This window comes from Coenobita brevimanus, chromosome 23 (assembly GCF_032717465.1).
Source record: "Coenobita brevimanus isolate Jiangsu-jjx chromosome 23, ASM3271746v2, whole genome shotgun sequence".
NCBI lineage: Eukaryota > Metazoa > Arthropoda > Malacostraca > Decapoda > Coenobitidae > Coenobita > Coenobita brevimanus.
The window spans coordinates 70945788-70963758 of record NC_136976.1 but is presented as its reverse complement, the minus strand read 5'-3'; the positions used below and the strand labels follow the sequence as shown (position 1 = coordinate 70963758).

At 44.6% G+C, this 17971-nt stretch overlaps 1 protein-coding gene across 1 annotated transcript in view; it reads right to left on the bottom strand.

The window, feature by feature from the left end:
* LOC145392896 (uncharacterized) overlaps positions 1–17971 on the bottom strand; it is a 291202-nt gene that overhangs the window by 43483 nt on the left and 229748 nt on the right. The window lies entirely within an intron of this gene.

Below are 17971 nucleotides of genomic sequence, written 5' to 3'. Positions count from 1 at the left end.
CATTCTCTCCACAAGGCATAAAGTATTTTAACAAGAGAGCCAACTGTCTTTTGCATCACTGTTCCACTGGGTAAATGGCAATACTTCGACCGTGTAATCGCCAATTTTGTTTACTTGTCATATTCTGCCAGTTCCTGTTTGGCCCGCAGCGACATCGGTCTAGTTGTAGCTTTTACTGAAGGCTAAATAGTCTCTAAAAATATAAGGACGACAGGCAACTAATCATGTGGTAAAACAGGAGCAGCGAGGGAAAGTATGGATCTCTCTCTCTCTCTCTCTCTCTCTCTCATAGGTGTGGCATGACCCCCAAGTGTCACACCACTTTGACTTTCCACAGTGACGTCATCCCTCCGCCACCCTATCCTTCCTCTACATTTCCCTTCTCTCTCTCTCTCTCTCTCTGTCTCATTACTACCCTCTACTACTACCCATATAAGCACGAGTATCTTGCCGCATATCCAATATCAATTACTGGTTGGATGGAAAAATCTGATTGATTTAGTAACACATCCTTGACCTATTACTGTACTAGTGGGCGGTGGGTAACAGCCAGGAAGAAATCAGACTCACCCACACCCATTACTCGAAATGTACGCCCTTGCCCACACCCACATCCATACCCATGATCATTAGCCAAAACACACTCTCACACCCACACCCACGTCTAAACCTTCGCCCACCACCCAAAATACACTCTCGAGCCCACACCCACACCCATGCCCACCACCCAAAATACACACTCGTGCATACACCCACACCCATACACAAGCCATCCATCCAAATACATTCATGCTCATGCCCACACCCACACCCACCCATACTTTCACCTACTCTCACATCTGCACCGCACGCCCACATCAAAGAACACTCTCAAACCCACACCCACGCCCACTACCCAAAATACACTGACACTCACACTCACACCCACACCCACGGTCGCACCTACACCCTTCGCCCACCACCCAAAATACCCTCCCACACCCACACCCACTCCCACTACCCAGAGTACCCTCCCATACCCACACCCACAACTCAAAATACCCTGTCGCCCGGGGAGGCCAGCGGTACCCGTTGACCCCTACAGCCACCATCACCTCCTTCTCCTTCTCCCCCTACCATCCCCCTTCTTCCTCTACCTCCCCCTCTTCCCCTTCTCCCTCCCCCAACTCTCCTGGTGGCCGCAGCTGACCGTGAAAGGAGAAAATGAGGATAAAAAAGAGGAACAGTATTCGCGATAGTGTCAGGCTTCATTAGAGGGTCCGGCTGTGGTAGATTTCGGCTGTGTAAACAATGGCATGATCGGACGCTGGCATGAAGGTGAGCTCGGCGCCAGAATGCTTCGGCTTCACAATATGGCACAACGATAAAACATAGCCACAGGCCTTAACCCCTTTCACTCGAGGACTTAGTTTTAGTTTTTTCCTATCCAGATGATTTTATCCAACTTAGAAGAGATTTTCCTAACTGGAGAGGTTAGATACAGCCTACATTAATTCCTACACTACAAGATTCATCCCTTAGGTTCAATGCAATCGTTTGAAGTTGCATGAACAGTTGAAGAATTTTAACCACAGGCAGTCCACCATCCTCCTTCCATGGGATAACGTTAGGAATGAAGTTGAGGGACGTTTGTATAATCAAAGGAACTGGCCGGTTACATCAGTGCCAAGCGTGAAGGCGTCCCTCTTCAGCACCTAACAAGAGCATAACTAAAACAAGTCATCGGATTGAAGGGATCAGCTTGACTCCCATTTTTATTCTGCTCTCCCGACGAAGGTAAGTTTAAACTTCCGGGTCGTGGTGAGGTGAATAATGGAGTAAATGCATATGTGAACAACAGAGTAAATGTATAAATGAATAATGAAGTAAATGCATAAATAAATAATGGAGTAAATGTATAAATCTGTAAACGAATAAATCAATAATGAAGAAAATGAATGAATCAGTAATGGTGTGACTAGATTAAACTCGTGATGGCCATTTTGCATTCCCCTTGAGCCAAATTGTCTAATAACTACTGCAGCTAAAACGGTGAAGGTCTGGCAAGGTCGGTTTCGCCACAGGACCGAGCTGGAGGTGGTGCCGAGGTGTCTAGCGCGGGTAGGGTGGTGGTAGTGGTGGTAGAGGGGATGGTAGTAATGGTAGGGGTGGTGGTGGTGGTGGTGGTGGTGGTAGTGGTGATGGTGGGCACGCTTAGCTGTTTTTAGCATTTTGTACTGTGGATGACAGACAGACAGACAGACAGTCCTCCCCCGTCTCCCTCTCTCTCACTCACACACCAACCTCGCTACTCTGTCTCACTCCATCCCAGCCTCTCTCTCTCTCTCTCTCTCTCTCTCTCTCTCACTTCTGTTCCTTTTCACCTCTTTACTCTTCTTCCTGTCACCCTTTTCCAATTTTCTACCTTGCTCTATCTCCCCTCTCCCCTCCACCCTCCCTCCCTCTCTCTCTCTCTCTCTCTCTTGGCACGAGGTTGAGAGGAAGGTGTCACGCTGCCTCTTACTTTACAACCAATACTACACTCCTCCACTACTACTACTACTACTACTACTACTGCTACTACTACCACTTCTTCTTCTTCTTCTTCTTCTATATAATAGTAATAATAATAATAATAATAATAATAATAATAAAAATAATAACTCTACTACTACTACTGCCACCACCACTGCCACTACTACTACTACTACTACTACTACTACTATAATGTCTACAACTGCCAATACTGTACTATTAACGTCAACTACCAACAAGAATAAAATAGCACACACCGTATTCATCATCATCATCATCATCATCATCATCAATCATAATTACCGATTTTCACTTTTTGTACCTAAGAACTAAATCGTACCAAGAGACTCAGACAACAACAAAGACTGCCTCCATCTCCACCACAACACAAATCCTGCCACAACCACCACCAGCACAACAACCACTATCATCATCATCATCATGATCATCCATTCAGTATTCACCACAACCACCCTACCATCACTACGATATTTACCACAACCAGGACTACCAATACATCGTCACACCTGCCGCCAGTGCCTCCGCTAGTCATCACCAAAACTACCACCACCACCACCACCACCACCACCACCGCAACCACACCATAATTCTCTCTCTCTCTCTCTCTCTCTCTCTCTCACACACACACACACACACACACACACACACACACACACACACACACACACACACACACACACACACACACACACACACATTTACTACTACTATCATAATTACTACTACATCAGTGACCATCATGTGACCTTAACCTTTGACAGATTACTCTCACAACTGAATTACTTCATTCTTGCCTAACCCTTAACACTTCCATCAAGACTCGTTCAAATGAGATCAACGATGTTTAAGTTTTCCCAGTAATCTTGGTCTTTAATCTTTAACATTTCCTTTTAGTCTTGCTTCGCCCTCAGTCCCTCAACAATGTTTGGACCAAAATCGGATAAAATTTGTTTAGGTTCACCTTGCCCTGTGATGCTGACCTTTGACAAATTGTTCTTAAAAAAAAAAAAAAAAAAATAGGGTTGTTCCTTGGCTGACCCTCATCACTTCCAGGAAATTTGCTTAAAATCGAATCCAGACTGAGTTATTTTGTTAAACACACTCACGGGTCGAACCTTGACTTTGGCCTGTTACCTTGACCTTTGACTGATTGTTCTCAAAACTGAACAATTTCATTCATTCTTTACCGTCAACCTTTTCCTCGGGTTGTTTTAAATTAGATTAAAACTTTAAGTTGATTTTGCTCAGTCCAGCTTTGTCCTAGCCTTCTGATCTTGACATTTAACGTAGTGTATTGTACTAGTCAGCGTGTATTCAAAACCCACAGTGTTCAAATCTACACATATCCGAGATCCGAAAAATGAATAAATAAATATATATATATATATATATATATATATATATATATATATATATATATATATATATATATATATATATATATATATATATATATATATATATATATATATATATATATATATATATATATATATATATATATATATATATATATATATATATATATATATATATATATATATATATATATATATATATATACACAAAATGTGTAATGGAAGAATTTGTGAGTTTTTCAAAACAATAATGCAGGAATATGCTTGTAAAAAAAAAAAAAAAAAAAAAGACTAACATCCAAAGCTGCTCATATCCACAACAAGGTATCCGAAACTCCTAACATCCAGAATCCTGAGGATCTGAAAGCCATAATATCTACAACCAAAAGTACCTGAAACCCAAAATACCCAGAATTACAACCGTCTGAACTCGGTAACGTCCATAATAACGACCCTCCCCAAATCTTAAAGTCTGAAGTCACTTGCATCTGAAATCTATAACATCGTGAATCAGGGAGTGTCTGAAACTCGTAATATTAAATATATCCGGAACCCATTACATTCAAAACGACAGTGCATCAAAAACTCTTAACATAAGGTACAAGACCACAAGCATCCGAAACCCATAAGGATCCGAATCATAGTGTAGAAATTCGCGAAGTACAGTAATAATTAAAAAAAAAAAAAAGTATCAGAAACCCATAACGACTTGAACCATACTGTATAAAAAACCCGTAAAACAGAGTACAAAACCACACGTATCCGAATCCCATAACGTCTGAATTCACGAGTACCCGAAGTCCGCGAGGTCCGAAATCTCCATCTGCATGAATCCGCGACTGGACAAAAACGGGAGACGCGCTTGACTGAGACGGCGCTCGTATATACAGGAGGGGCGGGAAGGGAAAGAAAGGGGAAGAGAGATGAGAATGTGGAGGGAAGTGACAGATCGGAGAGATAGAGAGGCAGGAGGAGGAGGAGGAAAGAAAATATAGACGGACTGTGAGCGGGAAGATCCGAGAGGGGAAGAGAGAAGGGTAGCAAACTCATGAGAGGGAATTATAGAGAGAAGACGTTTCAGAAGGAGGCTGAAGGTAGCAGATTGGGTGGAAAGGAAGTTTAGGGAAGAGTAACGAGAGAGAGAGAGAGAGAGAGAGAGAGAGAGAGAGAGAGAGAGAGAGAGAGAGAGAGAGAGAGAGAGAGAGAGAGAGAGAGAGAGATGGTGGAGAGATATGAGAGAAGAGGCAAAGGGCAACAAGGAAATTAGAGGAGTTGATGATGCGATGAGAGAGCAGATGTACACGTGAGATAGAGGACCTGATTGAAGATGGCGCACACCAATTGAGACATCACACACACATACACACACACACACACACACACACTAACGACAAAGCAAGTGTGACTAAATAAAGTGTGGGGGAGTAGGCACGTGATCTGCGGTGTAATTATTATTGTGTTGTAGCTCAGAGAAGGAGCATGACTGGGTGTGAGGGAGGGAGTGACTGGAGGCAAGGAGGAATTAACCCGCTCATGACAGGGATAACTCTAGTAGTTTATTTCAGCTAAAGCCAGACGATTTTGTTCAGCTGAGAGTGCTATGGTGAATCGTTGACGAGTGTGTGATAGGAGTGTTAAGTGGGGCTGAGAAGGAGGGAGGCAAGAAGGATGGGAGGTATGGAGAGAGGCGAGGAGGGAGGGAGAGAGGTAAGGAGGGAGACAAGGAGGGAGGGAGAGAGGTAAGGAGAGAGGCAATAAGGGAGGGAGAGAGGTAAGGAAAGAGGAAGGTAGAAAGTGAAGTAAAGAGGCAAGGAGTCAGGCAGGATAAAAGAGAAGAAAGGCAAGAGGAGAGTGAGGGAGCGAAAGCAGTAGACAGGATTCGAGGAAAAGGGAAAGGCGAAGAAAAGTATAAAGGGAAGTAGAAACGCATGGAGTGGGGGAGAGAGGGAAGGAGGGAGAAAAAGTGGAAGAAGAAAGCAGGGTGAAGAGAAAGACTGAAACAGAAAAAAAGGGAGAGCAAAAAAGAAAGGTACAGAGGAAGACAGAGGGGGAAGAAGAGGGTAAGAGAAAGAGGGAAGTAAAGAGGGAGGAAGTAGAGTGAGACAGAGAGAAGGAGAGAGGGAGGGAGAGAAGAAGACATAGGAGGAGGGAGAGAGGGAGTAAGTGAAGTAAGACAGAGAAGAAAGGTAGGGAGAGAGAAAGAGGAAGAAGAATGCAGGGAGGGAGCAAGAGAGGTAGACTGAGTGAGAAGCAGAGAGGAAGGGAGAAAGAAAGCAGGAGAATGAGGGAGGAATAAAGAAAGGGAGAGAGGGAGGGAGGGAGAAAGAACGTGAGAGAATGAGGGAGGGATGGGGTTAAGAAGAGAGCTGACAGGTGTCTTATGAGTGCCTGAGGGAGTGAGTGAGGGCCTGATGGGGGGGCCTGAGAGGAGGGAGGGGGAGGGTTTCTTGACAGTTTCTTGAGAGGGAGGGAGGGAGGGAGGGAGAGAAGAAGGGGGGAAGTGGAACAGAGAGGGAACCAGGGAGAAAGAATGAGGGAGAACAGGAGAGATGAGCGAGGGAGGTGGAACAGAGGAGTAACCCGGGCGAGAGGGTGGGGGAAAAGGTGTGACGGTTGTCTAGGAGGGGAGGGAAACGGAGGAAGGGAGGGAGGAGGATGGAAAGAAGGGAGAGAGAAATGGATGGATGGATGGAGGAAGGGAGGGGGTGGAAGAAGTGATGGATGGATAGAGGGAGGGAGGAAGAATGGAAGACGGGAGAGAGAGATGGATGACTGGAGGGAGGGAGGGGATGGAAGAAATGATGGATGGATGGCGGGGTGGTGAGAGGGAGGGAGGGTGTGACAGTTGCCTTGGTGGGGAGGGGTCCGGAGGGAGGATGGAAGAGAGGGAGGGGGAGAGGGCTGGAGAGGAGGAGGTGTGGAGGGAGGGAGGGGTGCCAGCAAGCAAGGTCAACTGTTAAGTCACCAGTATTCAGGTCGGGGGCGTCACCACCACATTAGATTCCTCGCACCAATATTGCCAAGGGTGAGCAATGGAGGCAGGCACGGGCACGAAAGTAGGACGGGCGGAGGAAAGGAGGGAGAGAAGAAAGGAGGGAGAGAAGAAAGAAGAAGAAGAAGAGAATGAGGATGAGTTGGAGGAGGAGGAGGAGGAGGAGGAGGAGGAGGAGGAGGAGGAGGAGGAGGAGGAGAAGAAGAAGAAGAAGAAGAAGAAGGAGGAGGAGGAGGAGGAGGAGGAGGAGGAGGAGGAGGAGGAGGAGAAGAAGAAGAAGAACAACAACAACAACAACAACACAACAATAATAGTAACAACAACGACAAGAACAAGAAAAAGGAAAGAAGATGGAGAAGAAGAACAACAAAAGAATAAGAAAAAGATCATGACGAAGAAGAATAAGAACGAGAGAGAGAGAGAGAGAGAGAGAGAGAGAGGACAATATAGCCAGAGACAGGACTGTATGGAGGGTGGAAATAAACAACATAGGAAGTGAGGAAGTGAGAAGTAGAATGAGGAACGAAGGCATAAAAACAAGGCAACGAATTATCACCCAACACTAATACTATACATCATACAACTATAATCTGTCACTATAATCTGTTTCACCCATTGTACTTCGATCAATCCTCTACCCATTCTACAAACCACCCTATAAAAAAGATGAAAAAGAAGAAAAAAGGAAACTAGGAGTGGGAGGAAGATCAAGAATGGCTGGAGGTATATGAAGGAAGAATGGAAAACAAGAAAGGCTATAATAAGAAGAGGACAGGGACGAATGCACTACAGATTCGACCTAGCCCATTGTCACAGCTATAAATAAAAACTTGTTGACGGCAGATTTTCTTCAAGGTCGAACAAGAATCAGCGACAAACAGATCACCTAAAACTATGCAAACTGAATATATTAAACTGCAGCAGAAAAGGAAAGACACAAAAAAGAAAGCAGAAGGAGACCTGAATGCTGAAAAAAATATAAACGATATCCCCCACACTATGAAAACTCAATATATTAAACTGCGTCGGTAAAAGGAAAGAGACAAAAAAGAAAACAGAAAAAAAAAACTGAATGTTGACAAAAAGTATAAACGATATCCCCCACACAACCTAAGTGTATTGACAAATCCTTTATTTGACAGCGAATCCAAACTCAGCTTAAGGGGAGACACAAGTAAATAAAATGAAAGTATATGCTGTTTATTTGTGTATCTATCTATCTATCTATCTTTTTTTCTTTCTCTCTCTCTCTGTGTGTGTATGTGTGTATTATATATATGTATTACATGTTTGAGAACTCTGGGATGCTCTTGGTAAGGTTTAAATTAGGGTATAAAAGTGGGCGATATATGTCTTCCTTACGGTGTGACAAGACACGGGTGAAGGTTAGCAGTGGCGAGGGCAGGGAGGGGAAAGGGATGAAGGGAAGAAGGGATGGAATGGGACGGAAGGAAGGAGAGAGAAATGATGAAGGGCCAGAAAAGGATGATTGAGGATTTTTTAATTTTAACTTTTACTCATTATTTTTTGTCCGACTCTGGCCATAGACCCAGTGGTTCGTTCCCTGAGGCATAATAACCCTCCTAGGTGCCACACATTCACATGTCACCAATTTGGCGCTAATATCCACCGGTTTTACTGAGTACGCGCTGATGTTGTCTCAAAGAAGGTGTTCTTACGATATGTCCGTGGTTCTTGTGGAAGATTTGTAAAGTCTGCTTCAGCGAAATTAAAATGATCAAACTGTTCCCTGTCTTAGTCTGGAATCGAACTTGCATCCTTTCGAACAGCACACAACTTCTCTAACCACATGACCACTACCTGTGATATCAAATGAAGAGCTTGGGAAGAAGGGCAGAGAGAGCCGCATGATATAAAACAAAGAGAGAGAGAGAGAGAGAGAGAGAGAGAGGCTACTCGATAAGGAAAGGGGAGGGAAGAAAAGGAAGAAGAATGGAAAAGGGGGGGAGCAGGGAGTGGTATGAATTATTATGGTGGGTATGAGAGGTGTAGGATATGGTACGGGAAAGTGGGGGTGGGGGACTACGAGGGAGGTTGGCGTTATGATAGGAGCAAGGGAGTTATGATGGGGTTGGAGGCTGTGGTAAGGGTAGAGTTTGTGGATGGATGTAAGAGGTTATGAGTTTGTAGATGGATGTAAAGGGTCATGATGGGGTGTAGAGGGTTATGATGAGGTGTAGGGGGTTATGATGGGGTGTAAGGGGGTTATGATGGGGGGTAATGGGGGGAATTCTCGTCACCGCTGCCACTGCCTGTCTTACCCTTGGCACCAAACCTCGCCTTGGGTAGCCCTTAGCACTTACCGCAAACCCCCACAGCCCTCACTCCAGACCCCCACAGCACTCACCCTAGACTCCCACAGCCCTCACCACAGATCCCACAGCTCTCACCCCGGACCTCCACAGCCCTCACTCCAGACCCCCACAGCCCTCACCATAGACCCCCAGAGCCCTCACCCCACACACACACACAGCTCTTTCCCCAGACCCCCACAGCCCTCACCCCAGAAGCCCATGCACTCTGGCAATCCTTATTCCATTAACCTGATACTCTTTAAGCCTCCAGTCCTCCTCTACTATGCCATTTTTTCCCTTTAACTTGGTCTAAAATCGCCAAAATTGCCATCTGTCCGTGGTGGATGCTGAGCTGTAACAATAAATTAACGCTAGGATATGATGCTAGTCACGAAGAGGTACTGTGGAAAGTAAGAAGAGCTACAGGACTTGCTCTTTCTGCCACTGATCTATAGGAAATAAGCAGTAAAAAGGACGAATATCTGGGTTAAGAGGTAAAAGAACTGTAAAATATTCCACGCTTCAAGAAACCTCTACACAATCTTTTGCTTGACGATGCTGTGGACTATCATATTTGTTTTACTTTAACTTGGCCCAGATTTTCATCCAGTTTATTTCATGTAGCTAAGTGACAGAAAAAAAAAAAAGATACTACGGCTCTAGATTCTTTCCACAGCCCTTCTTCATCACGACTAGCATCCAATTCTAGTGTTAACTGAATGATCATCTCAGCATTTAAGATGGAGAGATGGTAATTTTAGACCAGGTTAGAGTAAAAAAAAGTATAGTGTACATGACGACAACTACACCAAAAAATTTAATAGGCAACTTCTGTACATCACTATTACTTTATATATACTTGGCCTTAAATTGCCATCCCCATCGCAAATACTGAATTGTAAAAAGTTTAAATAGAAAAATATTGAGCTAATCAGGAAAAATCAGGAAAAAGTGTGTGATAAAAAATGCCGATTTGTCGTACTGTTCTAATTTGCCACTGAGCTGCGGGAAATAAGCTGCAAAAAAGAGGAAAATCTCCGCCAATTTGAGGTGAATGAACTATAGGACCAGTTAATTACAAGGTGATTTGGCTCTAGAATCTATTTTTCATAAGATATATCCACTGTTGTTAACTCTGTGGTAGAGGAGTGGTGCATTCTCAAATTTCTCCCCACCTTGTTATATTCCCTTCCACCTTGTCATATCTCCCTCCACGTCATACTCCTCTTCACGTCATGTTTCTCTTTCTTATATTCTCTCCACATTCTTATATTTCTCTCAACATTTTCGCACATTTCCCTCAGTCATCTTATATTTCTCTCCACCATCTCATATTTCTCTTCACCTCATATTTCTCTCAACCACACGTCTCTCCACCTCCTCATATTTCTGTCTACCTTCTCATATATCTCTCCACCGTCTCACATATTCCTCTTCACCTTCTTCTATTTCTCTTTACATAGCTTTCCCTCCACTTCCCGTAATTCACTCCAGCCTCTCATATTTCTCTCCACCGATTTCCCTACTTTCCTGCCTCACGATCTCATTCCAGTCCCTATTGTCCGTACCGTTAAAGCAGAGATCGGGGAGAGGAGGCAAAACCCTGAAATTTGGTGTTAACCGACGTATGCTTGAAAGTTAAAATTGCGAAAGTGAAGGAAAACCTTTAGATTTTTTAATAATTTCTGAAGCACGCGAGGGAAACAGAACATGCCTGGCTTATCCGCATCGAAGCTGACTGTGCTTTTAAATATGAGATGCAGACAATTTGAATCTATACTCCTTTTTTTTTTTTTTTTTTACTGAGGCGATGATGCACAGGACAGGTTGGTGATGACTGGCTGACTGCAACATGTCCGAATAACATTTACCATCCCAAAATTCCCCCTCAGATATATGTTGTCAATTAATAATGCTAACGAGTAAAGAGATTATGAAAAGGTTGCATTCGGCCAGTCATCATCAACCTGTCAAGTGCACCCTTGCCTCGATTTAAAAAAAAAAAAAAAAAAAAAAAAAAAAAAAAAAGAGTGGGTAGCCATAATCGCTTCATATCTGTCATTCAAATATTAAGGATTTGCATTCTACTTAGCGATATAAGTTTTAGGGTACATAGGGTCCTTATTTTTTGAACACTTGTGAGGAATACACGTGTCTAGTCTGTACCAAACATTTTATTAAATAGTCTGCAGTGAAGAAGGGAGACTTAATCACTTCCTCCCCTCGCCAGGTGTTCCGGTGCTAGCTTTAAAAATGAGGGTTCGCCTGTCCACCTCAACGCTTGCTAGTACTATATGTTTTTCCAGCTGGCATTCGCTTCCGACTCTCATACGAGTTACCAGTTTGACGAATTCCGAGCATCAACTCCCATCCTTCATTTACTGTCTTCACTACTTCTCTGTCTAATCACTCACCCTTCTACACATCCCCACTCCTTCCCTAGTCTTCACCCCACCTCAGTTTTCGCCCCAACCCAGTCTTCACCCCACCCCAGTCTTCGTCATATCCCCTCCCTCAGCTCTCCCCAGCCCTTGCTCTGTGCCCCAATCACCGTCACCATGCCCCTGCGCCAGCCCCTTCATTCAGCCCTCACCCCTCTCCTGCCTCTCACTCACTCACTACCTTCCCCTCGGCCCTCTGTGTTTCCCCACTTTTTCCCTCGTGCCCCTCGGTTTTCATCAGCCTCACCCCTCCCCACCCCATTCCATCTCGCCCCGTTCTGCCCCACTCTGCTCCGTCTCCTCCTGCCCCATCCCACCCTGCTCGATCCCATCTCGTCCCCTCCTGCCCCACACTGTCTCGCCCTCTCCTGTCCCATCATACCCTACTCCATCCCATATCCCCTGTCCCACTCTGCCCCGCCTACTTCCGTCTCATCCTGCCCCGCCTCTCCCCACTTAGCCCCGCCCCGACCTGCCTGCCCCGCCCCGCCCCGCACCGCACCGCACCGCCCCGACCTGGCTCACTCCCGAACGCACCTATAAACTCTGACTCAAGGACAGACACAGCTAAAGCCGGGGGTGATGGAACCGATCGGGGGAGCGGGGTGTTGGAGGGAGGAGGGAGGGGGAGGGAGAGGAGGGGAGGGGAGGGAAGAGAGAGAAGATAGAAGGGATGGGAGGGGTGAGGGGGAAAAAAGAGATGGGAGGGGAGAGGAAGAGGGAAAAGGGAAAGGTGGCGGAGAAACGAGAATGACAGAGTTAGGAAAGGGACGGAAGCCTGCGAGGGAAGAGTAAAGAAAGGGAGAGAGGGAGAGGAACTGAAAAGAAAGACAGAGTGGGGGGAAGGGGGTAGGGGGAAAGGGGGTTGAGGGCAAGGCAGAGGGAAATGCAGAGAGAGAGAGAGAGAGAGAGAGAGAGAGAGAGGAGAGACGGAGTGCTGAGCAAGTGTATATATAGAATTGAATATGCGTGGTGCTTCTCTCTCTCTCTCTCTCTCTCTCTCCATCATGTATTCATTCAGTTCATCGTATCTATCCCTTTTCTCTTCCTCCTCCCCTACTTCCTCCTCCTCTCCCTCCTTAAATGTCTCCTTTTCAATTTTCTTTCCTACTTCCCTGTTTTCTTCCTCCACTTCCGCTCTCCTTCCATTCTCTCTTTGCCTAAGAAAATCGTCTAGAGATAAAAAGAGAGATATATAAAGGAAGTGATGGAACTGAAGGGGTTAAGTGTGTTATACGCAAAGGTAATACTTAACAAACCGACCATGAGATAACTTTCTTTTTTATCTTTTATTATTATTATTATTATTATTATCATTATTATCATCATTATCATTATTATTATTATTATTTATTTATTTACTGCCATTCCCTGACATTTTTTTTATTTTTATCTTTATTTATTTATTGTCAATCTCTGGCCTGGGATTGATTTTTAGAGCCAGAGGGGTTACATAATTTCCATGTCTAAAAAAAAATCAATAAAACAAGCCTCTTCCTAAGCTGAAAGAAATCGTCTAGTTTGGAGCAAGGACATCACCCGGATTCAAGGGGTTCAGAAAGGCCCGTATTCTCGTTAGTTAAGGAAGCTCCCTAATGCCTCTTCCTCTGCGATTCATTTTTCTTATTACTCCTTACTATCCTCCTCTGTGTCACTGAAATCATTCCATACCACCATTTTCAGCATAAATCATACAAATCGATATTAACCCGCCGTATCCAAAAATAAATCGCTAAGGAAGTGGTGCTAGGGAGCCTCTTAAGTCCACGAGACCATTATGCCCTTCTTCACTTTAACTTGGCCTAAAATTGCCATCTCTCCATTTGGAACGCTGAGGTGTAGCAATGGATTAACGTTGGGATATGATGCTAGTCACGAAAAAGTGCTATGAAAAGGAGTAGAGCCATATGCATAACCTCCTGCCATCGAGCTATATGAAATGAGCAACAAAATGACAAAAACGTGAGCCAAGTCAAGATAAAACTGATGCTGTGTCTTCCTTCTTTCTCTTTCTGCCCTTCCCCCCAACCCCGAAACTGGCCTGAGGTGTGCAGTGCCGTGGATTTTTTAAAGATATATTTTTCCCATGAATCGAGGACGCCTGTAGTTTGGTGTATGATTCTTAAAGTCAGTTTTTCCTTCTGTTGTTCACCTTCTGTTAAAAAAAAAAAAAAAGTTACTCTCGTTTACTCACCACAGAAGGACCAACACCACTCCTATCGTTCTATATTCCTTGCATTTCCTGTGGTTATTTTACCTTTACTTGGCTCAGATTTTCGTCCTTTTGTAGCTTGTTTCATGAAGCCCGGTGGCAGAAAAATGCAATGCTATGGCTCTACATCTTCTCCTTTGTTGTGACTGGCATCATATTCTAGTGTTACTCACTTGTTACTTCTCAGAATTCGAGATGAAGAGATGACATTTTCAGGCCAAGTTAGAGTAAAGAAAAAAAAAAGAACGCACAAAACAACATATTCACATTTTGTATCTCACGCCCTATCAAGTGAGGGCATTTTATTCATTCTCTCCAATTTATGCTTTTACTTATTTTTCAAAGCAGTTGATAGTGTTTGCCTAAAATGGGAGAATTATTGTCATCGTCTGGAAGTCACCTGCATCTCACCACCACCACCACCACCACCACCAGTATCATCAGCTTCATCTTCATCATTATCATCATCATCATTATCATTATCATCATCATCATGGTAAGTGCAGTACCGGACACTTAGAATTTTAAGAAGCAAGCTATAACTATAAAGTGTTTTATCTGACAAAGACCCCAAACCCCTTTCAGCTAAGATGGTCATCAAATGTAGTCGCACTGGATGGTTGATCTGACTATACTCATTTTACTTTAACCTGGCTCACATTTTAATCTTTCATAGTTTATTTCACGCTGGTTAGTAAAGGAAAAGGACAGTGCTCCATCTGTATATCCTTTCCATTGTACTTCGTGACAAGCATCATATTTTAGTTTTAATATATTTTTACAACTCCGCATTCATGATGGACAGATGGCAATTTTAGGCCAGGTTGGAATAAACGCAGTGTAGTAACCAGCAAGACTCATTCCCGCCTCAGAACTAAAGGTGATCGAATTTTATGCAACGAGTGCTAAGCGTTCAAGTTGCGGGAGTGGACTACTTGCGTCAGATGTAAAAAAAAAAAAAAAAAAATCTATTACAACACGGGATGGGTTAGGAAAGGGGGTGCGGCTGACAGAAGAGGACCCAATGTCTCCCGAATCAGCCGTCCGAACGTCCGACCTTGCGATTACAGGACAGATCTCTTTGCCAACCAGACGACAGCGTTGCCATCCACCTGCGTCACTCTCAGGTGTACTGGGGGTGCTTAGCTCATGTTACACTGGGGGTCATGTTGTGGGAGGCCCCGTAGCACCTTTTCCTTAGCGATTTACTCCTCAAGCTCATGTTACACTGAGGGTCGTGGTTGAGGTGGCATGGGAGACATCATAGCACCTTAAAGCTCATGTTACACTAGGGATCATGTTGTTGGCGGCTTCGTAACACCTTTTCCTTGGCGCTTTAACCTGCACATTTCGCAGCAAACCCGTCCCCTCATTTTAGCATTAAATAAATATTGATGAGATAATCTGGTGTCGTCTTGGCAACAGGGAAGGAATTCTGTGAGGCTCTGGGGAGGGCAGTGGGGAGGGGCTTGTGGCACACGGCGGAATCTAATTTACACCCAACGTTAAATTCCCACCCGTCCTTGCCCTCGCTGGCGGATGAATGGAACCAGTGTTGTAAGTTTTATTTTGCTTTATTTTTTCCCGCCTCTGGGTATAGGTTTAACAACAGTCCTCTAACGTACCATACACCTCCACATGTCACCACTTCGGCCCTAACACCCACCATCCGCACTGAATACACGTTAGGGCTGTCTCATACAGGACTGGTGTAGTGGTATGAATGGACTTTTTTTTTTTTTTTTTCATTACATGTCGGCCGTGTCATAGTATATCAGTAAATCAGAAATATTTGCTTTAACGAAATTCAAACCTGTAGTAAGCTGTTTCCTGCCTCAGTCCGGATTCGAACCCGCATCCATTGGGACAGCAGACCACCTCTACCTACTCGGCCACCGTCCTCATTGAATTTTGCATTTTTCTTTTCTTTTCTTTTCTTGAAATCCTACGTAAATTACAGACTGATGGCCAATTGAAATTCCATTGATAGTTACAGGGCTGATTTGACTATTTTTCTTAGTTTTGAAATGTTGTATATGGAGAAAAAATGGTTGTGATTTTTTAGGAGCCCACCCTGACATATTACAGAACAACAACAACAACAGCAACAGCAACACCACCACCACCACCACCACCACCACCATAAACAACAACAATAACAACTACCACTACTACTACTACTGCTACAGGTATACATAAGAACATCAACCGAATATCGCTCAGTAATGTCCTAGCAGTCTAACCCGTGTGGCATTCAGATTAGCTAGTAAACAGAATAACTCACACTGTTCATTGGCAGTGAGCGAGTATACACTGCTTGGGGGAGACACTCAGCAAGGGGCTATGTGGTGAATGTGGGCCACGTAGGTCACTGTCAGGGTGTGTGTGTATCACCTGATGGAACTGGGGTAAATTCACAAGCATACGCACCTAAAATATCTAAAACACACACACACACACACACACACACACACACACACACACACACACACACACACACACACAACTAACTGCACTAGACACATAAAAAATATTTTTACTTCGACCCCCCTCCCCACACACACACACACACTCCTCACCCTAACAGGCATATTAAACGCACCATTATTAAACATCCACCCACACACACATTCCTAACTTTCCACACACACACACACACACACACACACACACACACACACACACACACACACACACACACACACACACACAGAAGCAAACAAACACCATAATCAGAGTTCAACCAAGACTTAAGCACACTCTGACGACCTCCCGTCACCGTTTTACGATGTTTGAGTTACCCCTTCAGCACGCTCTCTCTCTCTCTCTCTCTCCCCCTCTCTCTCTCTCTCCCCTCCCCTCTCTCTCTCTCTCTCTCTCTCTCTCTCTCTTTCTCTCTCCTAACTCAACTTCTGCTCCTAGTTTTAGTTCAGTCATCTACTTTCATCCTTTCCCTGTTCTTCACTACCTCTCCCGCTCTTTTCATCTAATTCTCTCCTGTCCTTCTTCTCCTTCTCTCTCAACTTTTCTCTGTCTCTGTCTTTTATCTTCCTGTGCTTTTCTCTCTTCTTTTCTATCTCTTCTGCTCCTCTATTTACCTCTATCTTCTAACCTCCTCCTCTTCCTCTCTCTTTACTCTTCTAACTCTCCATTTTCTCCCACATACACATCCATTTTCTACCCTCCATCTCTCCGTCTCCAACTTTAACTTTCCTTCTGCTCCTATCTCGACCTCTGTGCTCTACCTTCCTCCTCTCCCTCTCTCTCTACTTCTCTTGCTTTCTGTTCCCATCTCTGCCTTTGTCTTTTACCCTCTCCCCTTCCCTCTCCCTCTCCCTCTCCCTCTCCCTGTTCCGAGCACCCCCACCCTCCACCTTCAATTAGACTTTCACCTGCATACCAGTCAGACGGCCCTCTTGGGTGCACAAGGGGGAGAGGCGAGAAGGGGAGAAAAAATTGAGATAAGGAGGGGAAGGAAGAGGGGAGAGGAGAGATGATGCGAGATGGAAGGGGAGGGGAGAAAAAATGGGGAAGTGGAGAGGGAAGGGGGGAGAGGAGAGAGAGTGAAAAGGTGAGGAACGCAGGTGGAGAAGGAAGGTTAGAGAGGGAGAAAAAGGGATACTGAGCAAGAGGCGAGGCAGGGAGAGGAGAAAAAATGGGAAATGGGGAGAGGCACGAAATGGTATGGAAACAGGGATAAGAAGGAAGGTGAGAGGTGGAAAGAGATGAGGAAGAAAAGGAAAGAAAGGGATGTTAAGAGGATAGAAGAGGGTAAAGCTGGAAGGGACATTTCTGACAGCAGTATTCTGTAATATTTTAAAGGGAAAGACATAACTGTTTACAGGGGATGCGGAGGAGAGAATCCCGGGGGTTACTACCCTCAACAAACTCTGGTCCAGATGAAGCTCACTACTATGCAAAACTTCGTGTGCCTACTTAAAACTATGGCGTTGTTCTTCCTGAAGGCAGTCTCCCCACTTTGGGGGTGGCCAACAGGGGTACCACCCTATCTGAAAGCTGGCTAGGGGGAAGGTCTACCTTTTTGCAAAATTTTGTCTTCCTAAAACTCCACCCATGGGGCTTGGACCCTATTCTTTAGTAAACTGACTCAGTGAGTA